Source organism: Lepeophtheirus salmonis, chromosome 11 (assembly GCF_016086655.4).
Source record: "Lepeophtheirus salmonis chromosome 11, UVic_Lsal_1.4, whole genome shotgun sequence".
Taxonomy (NCBI): domain Eukaryota; kingdom Metazoa; phylum Arthropoda; class Copepoda; order Siphonostomatoida; family Caligidae; genus Lepeophtheirus; species Lepeophtheirus salmonis.
The window spans coordinates 9,237,436-9,243,231 of NC_052141.2; the positions used below are offsets into that span (position 1 = coordinate 9,237,436).

A 5,796-nucleotide genomic window follows, 5' to 3' on the forward strand; every position below is an offset into this window, starting at 1 on the left:
TTGTTTCTATTTTTTAAATATTTATGTTAATGTTCATTTCTTCTATGTGTTATTATAGACTCTTTTCATTCTTATTTCCAATATTGTTAAATGAACACGTTATACTTTTATAGAATATATAAAATAGAGACATAAAAAAATGAACGGAAGAACTGGTCTATCTGGAGGTCTAATTTTAAAATAAAATTTATATTTATATTGTTATAATGCAATTCCTCCAGTTATTTTAATTAGTTAATTATTTATTTTAGTGCTGAAGTGTTATAGCTAATATAAAAAAAACCTATGATTCACTCAAAATATATAAATTAACAATTAGGCTGTATAAATAGTTACGCTATTCGGGAGCTTTTTGGGCATGATATAAAAGAAAGACAACATGGTAACCCTGACAATTGAAGAATGTTTTGGTGGAGAGCAGCTTAGCTGTTATGACAATTCATTAGATCAGCTGCAATCAGCTTTGACGAGGTGGAAGGTGGACAAGGAAATAAACACGGATATTGGCAAGAATTACTCCAATGTCGATCCTCAATTCCAACAAGGAGTTACGATTATTACTCTACAAACAAATCCTGAGGGTTAATTTCTGTTCCTTATGAGCACAAGCAAATGTTCAATCGTGTTTCATATGCATCAATGATATGTTGTGATTGTGATTGGAACGCGGAATTTACAAGCATTTAGCGAAATACCCTTTTAATGAACGGGACACAAGTTTTTTAAAGATGCTAAACGCCAAAAATGGGATTTTTTTAAATGTTTCTTTAATGCACTGTTAAGTATAAGTAAACATTTTAGTATAACAATTATGGGATTCTAGCATTTTTTTTTCCACTGATCCTCACGGCATTTACTCATAAAAATTGAAATCACTTGCTGGATCTGTGTTTTCACTTAAACAATTAAAAAAAGTAATGTATTTCAAACATGAGTGGACAATTGGCAGAAAACTTTTTTGCCGAACCGACATTTCGCTGATGGATTATTTGGGACATTTGGCCGAAAACTAATATTTAATAAATACTATATTGATATATTGGGATTGCATATTTTAATTCAATTAAAAAAGATTCTATGATAAATTGCCCAATTGTTGTTGTTCATATGTCGTATAAGTAAATTAACTTGTATTTTTTTCCAGACAACATTATTTTATTAATTAGGTGTATTCATTATTCATGACTATATGTATGCACACAAAACAGTAGCATGTAGTTCGAATCTTTTACCGTTCTATTGAAGTCATTTCTAATAACGCACTGCAATTGGCCAAATTAGATATTTACAAGAAGTGTCGAATATATTTTTTTAAAGACGGTTCTACAGTAATTTAATATCTACATATATACATTTATTCAATAAATTAGTTAAGTGCTGGAATTCAGTACTCACAAAGGACCATTATTAGATATGACACTAAAGATATAGGATATAATGTAATTTAGTAGGTATGGAGTAGGCATATCATAATTCTAAGGGTTGAGTCGTAGATAAATAATTTTGAGGGATTTGAATAAAGTTATTAAAATTTTAAAAATCAAATTTTAAGTCGTTAAAATATTCTCTGACTTCACATCTTTGAAAGCAGGACCATATTTGGCCCGTTTATATTGTTATTTCAACAAAGTAGTTGACTGTTAAACTGAAACAAATGATTTGAAGTGGTGATACACATTTTATTTGTTAGAGTTTGGATAGGACCAAACCCGTATAAATCGTTAACTATGCAATTACCTTGAGTTAAGATCTTTATTATCAATCAACATTAAGATTAGAAACGTGATCCCTATCTTCAAACATCCGATTTGAACTAAATGAATCAAAGGTAATTTATCAGTTCACTTAATAAAATTCTTGCAACTTGAATTCGTTTTGATAGTTCAAAATTCCTTACTAATTTTGCCTATTCTTAAAATAAACACTTAGTATCAGCTGTATAATTTTATTTAACTAAGCTTTTTTAAAAGACTATACTTCAACCTCCCAATTCAGCCTTACAAATAGCTTGTAACCCATTTTATTTTTTCTACTATATGAATTGAACGCCGAAGACCAAAAAAAGTGGAACGCTGACATGCCAGGTTATATCTAGAAGAAAATGGAGTTCACTTCTCAGGAATCAAATAATAATGACAAAAGCTTAGGAAAAGAAAATTCACTCTTCAGATTGCTAACTAAAAAAACAAAAAACGGGCAAGCTAAAAAATACACTCAAATTACTATATTATGCAGGGTGTTCAGATCAAATAGGCACTTGCATGCACCGTCTATTTTGTTATGATACAGCCGTCTGATAGCGGCAGAAATGGCATTTTATCAACAAACTTTAGTAAAGTTTTGTGGATCTCAGGGACAGCTGCTCATGATATTAAGAAGATTAAAATTATAGAAGAGTAAGAGTGTGATATTTTTGTCCACAATAACATGGAAATTTCAAATTGGGAGGTCTTAAATGTGACTGGCGTCCAAACCGCGCAAAAGACTCAACACCTTACCATGTCTCAGATAGGTCGCTGAAGTGACTGAGTGAGGAATGATATGACTTAATTGAGGAGGAGATATCCATCCTCAATCCCCCCTGCAGTACAGATTTTAATCTGATGGATTATATTGTGTAGAGTTACGTGGAATTTAAAACAAATCGTACATCTCCTACCATCAATCACTGTCTAGTTACCTCCATCAAGGAGACAATGCCTAACATCCCAATGAACTACCTCGTCGTTTGCTCCCGGATCCAAGTCGTGATTGATACTGGAGGCTAAAAATTCAAATAAACTCTTGTTTAACATTCATATGTACAATCCAAGCCAATTTTCACGCAAATCCGCCTAGAACTGGGGCCTCAGTGTCAATTTAATTTTTTTTGATAAATGTGTCAATTTGATTTTAACAGTTTATGATGTAAAAAAAATATATATTTGTCTTCTTTTTTTGATTTTTGTTTAAGATTGTTTTTAAGTTGACTCAATACAAATTGTGTTAACAGATATTCACTAAAAGTAGGTAACTAAGGAAATACTTTTAAGTAAATAATCATTTCACTGTACATTTAAAAAAATGTACTTTAACTTACATAGTTTCTATTTAATATGTCTCTAATTGAAACATGTCCTATTCTTATAAAAAATGAGGAAAAAAAACTTCTTTAAACGAAGATTTTTCATATCTACTTATTTGCCTATATTTAGCTCATTGTATAAAACCATAAATTGATTTTAAAGTAATAAGTATTATAAAGAACCTCCTAATTATTTTGTTAAAAGAGTATTCGAAGATTTTTTTAAATAATATTGTTTAAAAACTCCAATTGAAAGAGTTTATTTATTGTTATGTATTTAATATGTCCTTTCTGGTTTTTATCTTCTTGTATATTCGTCTATGTATTTTAAGTACTGAGTTTTACGTGTTATAAATAGTATCGTCTTTTGAAAATATATTAGAGTATAGTTAGAATACACATGAGCATATAAACTGTGTAGTTTCATTCCTCCACGTCATTTCTTCTTCCTCTCATCTCTCCCGGTCATCCTGGATTTCTCTCCACCTTATAAAGAAGTTTGACTCTCTCGTTCGTCAAGACGCAACATTGGCGACGAGGATGGGATCAGGATCACGTGACCTCCCTGCTGTGGGATCGTCGGCGAAGCTAGCCCTGTTGGAGTTGGGTAGCCCTTTTTCGTCGATGGGGAGAACGCTCGTTCGTCTGCGGAAGGCGGAGCAATATGGACTGTGCCTATGTTTGGGCCTCGTGGAGGAAGGAAGAGAACCTTGGTCACTTTCAAGAAGTGAAGTGTGTGTCCGGATCAGGGACCACATAATTAAAAATGGGTTTAGTCCTACACAATTTTGGTTCTCTACTGTTCCTACTCTCCCGTTCACATCATTGGCTAATGGATGTGGAACGGTCTCTCTTCTGGATCATCCCGAGTTGGATGAGGGTACATTGAGCAAGATGTCTCCCAGGGACGAGCAGGGTGCTCGGGTCCTTAAAACCTCAACAAGGGTGAATGTTATTTCTCCCAGGGACGAGCAGGGTGCTCGGGTCCTTAAAACCTCAACAAGGGTGAATGTTATTTCTCCCAGGGACGAGCAAGGTGCTCGGGTCCTTAAAACCTTTATGAGGAGTATTGTCCTCCTTTCTCCGGTGCGCGTGCTGAGAGCACGGCACGTCTATGGAGATAAACTTTTGCAGTACAAGGAAGAATGTTTTGTCCGCGCCTGGACATGGATGGAGCGGATCTATAGGCTGCTGTTCATGGAGAGGAACCTGTTTAAGCACCGCCATGGATTTGGTGCTTGGAGGGTGATGTTATGTATTTAATATGTCCTTTCTGGTTTTTATCTTCTTGTATATTCGTCTATGTATTTTAAGTACTGAGTTTTACGTGTTATAAATAGTATCGTCTTTTGTAAATATATTAGAGTATAGTTAGAATACACATGAGCATATAAACTGTGTAGCTTTATTCCTCCACGTCATTTCTTCTCCTCATTTCTCTCGGTCATCCTGGATCTCTCCTATTATAAATAAGTTTGTGTCTCTCCCTCGTCAAGACGCAACATTTATCAAATGAATTTCATTTAACACATATTAGGTATGTAGTTAGCCTTAATATTAAAGTAGAGCTCAACACCCACTTTAGCCCGTTGCTAATTAATAAACCAGTAGGGCTATGGTATGGTGGCCTGTATTTAGTCCGTTTGGCTATGTAATGTTATAGCTTAACCCATAATCATTAGTTTCGAAAGAGTGTTAAAACACCTCAGTATTCAAACTAATTTAAGCATTAAATATATCCACCATCTCTGAGTTTACAACAAAGGCCGCAAGGCACTGGGGTACCTTGAGATTTTGAAAAAAGTTTGAGGAACGCTGTATTTAATTCTTTTTTATATATACAGGTTTGGGTAGCAAAACGTGGACTTTCGAGCTTCCTTGTCTTCATTACCTCTTTCATCAGGATGGTGTGGGATAATCGTGTATGGTCTTAGCAGCCACGGAGCCACGGAAAAGTTGTTGACGAGGCGATTTATCGATTTGATGAGGTCCTCTTTAATTTTCTTCTCCAAGCGTTACAGGAACTCCGGGTCCCTTTTTAAACTGTTCCCTCCCCTTTTTGATTTCCTGGAGAGGTCATCTCCATCATTCTTGGACACCTGGAAAACATAATGTCCATATCTTAGCCAGAAGGGAGTGTTGAAATATATTAAATATTTCATTCTGGTCTTGTACAAAAATAAATAACCAGCTCTGCTGGGTAGTAGCTTATTTTAACAGTCTGCTAATCCTCCACCAATGACAAAAATAAAATCTCAAGATGGAAATAATGACCAATTGTATCATTTAATTTCAATGCCTAATATTAATTTAACCCCTCTCAGGCTGGTATATGTCTTTTCAACATGGAATTCCAACAAAGCTCAGCTCCTTCATCACTTAATAGTCTATAGGCTTTTAAACTCTTTTAATGCCATATCTATATTAATAAAACAAAGTTTGTCTGTCTGTCTTTTTGTTTGTTTGTAATGGTCTCATTTTTAACAAGGAAAGGTGTAGTCAAAGCTCTGGGTGTCAAAGGGAGTACATATATAAAGAATGAGTCTGATCAGGGTTCTATAAGAAATATATTAGAGCGGCTTTGATAATCTGAGCAAGCTTTTTAGTTTCCAATGCTGTTCGTATTATTATTTAATTCTTGAAGACATCTAACTATAAAGTAATAATTCATGCGAGTGTTCATGATTGTTTGCTCGGGCCTTACAATCATAAGTCCTTGTTGGACTCGGAGT

General features: G+C 34.3%; 1 long non-coding RNA gene across 1 annotated transcript; it reads left to right on the plus strand.

Annotated features, from left to right (window-relative positions):
* The first annotated feature begins 3,324 nt into the window (after window positions 1-3,324).
* Window positions 3,325-5,512, plus strand: LOC121126415 (uncharacterized). The gene is made up of 2 exons (XR_005866905.2): window positions 3,325-4,601; window positions 4,909-5,512. It is a non-coding gene; the product is annotated as an uncharacterized lncRNA (long non-coding RNA).
* The last annotated feature ends 284 nt before the right edge of the window (window positions 5,513-5,796 follow it).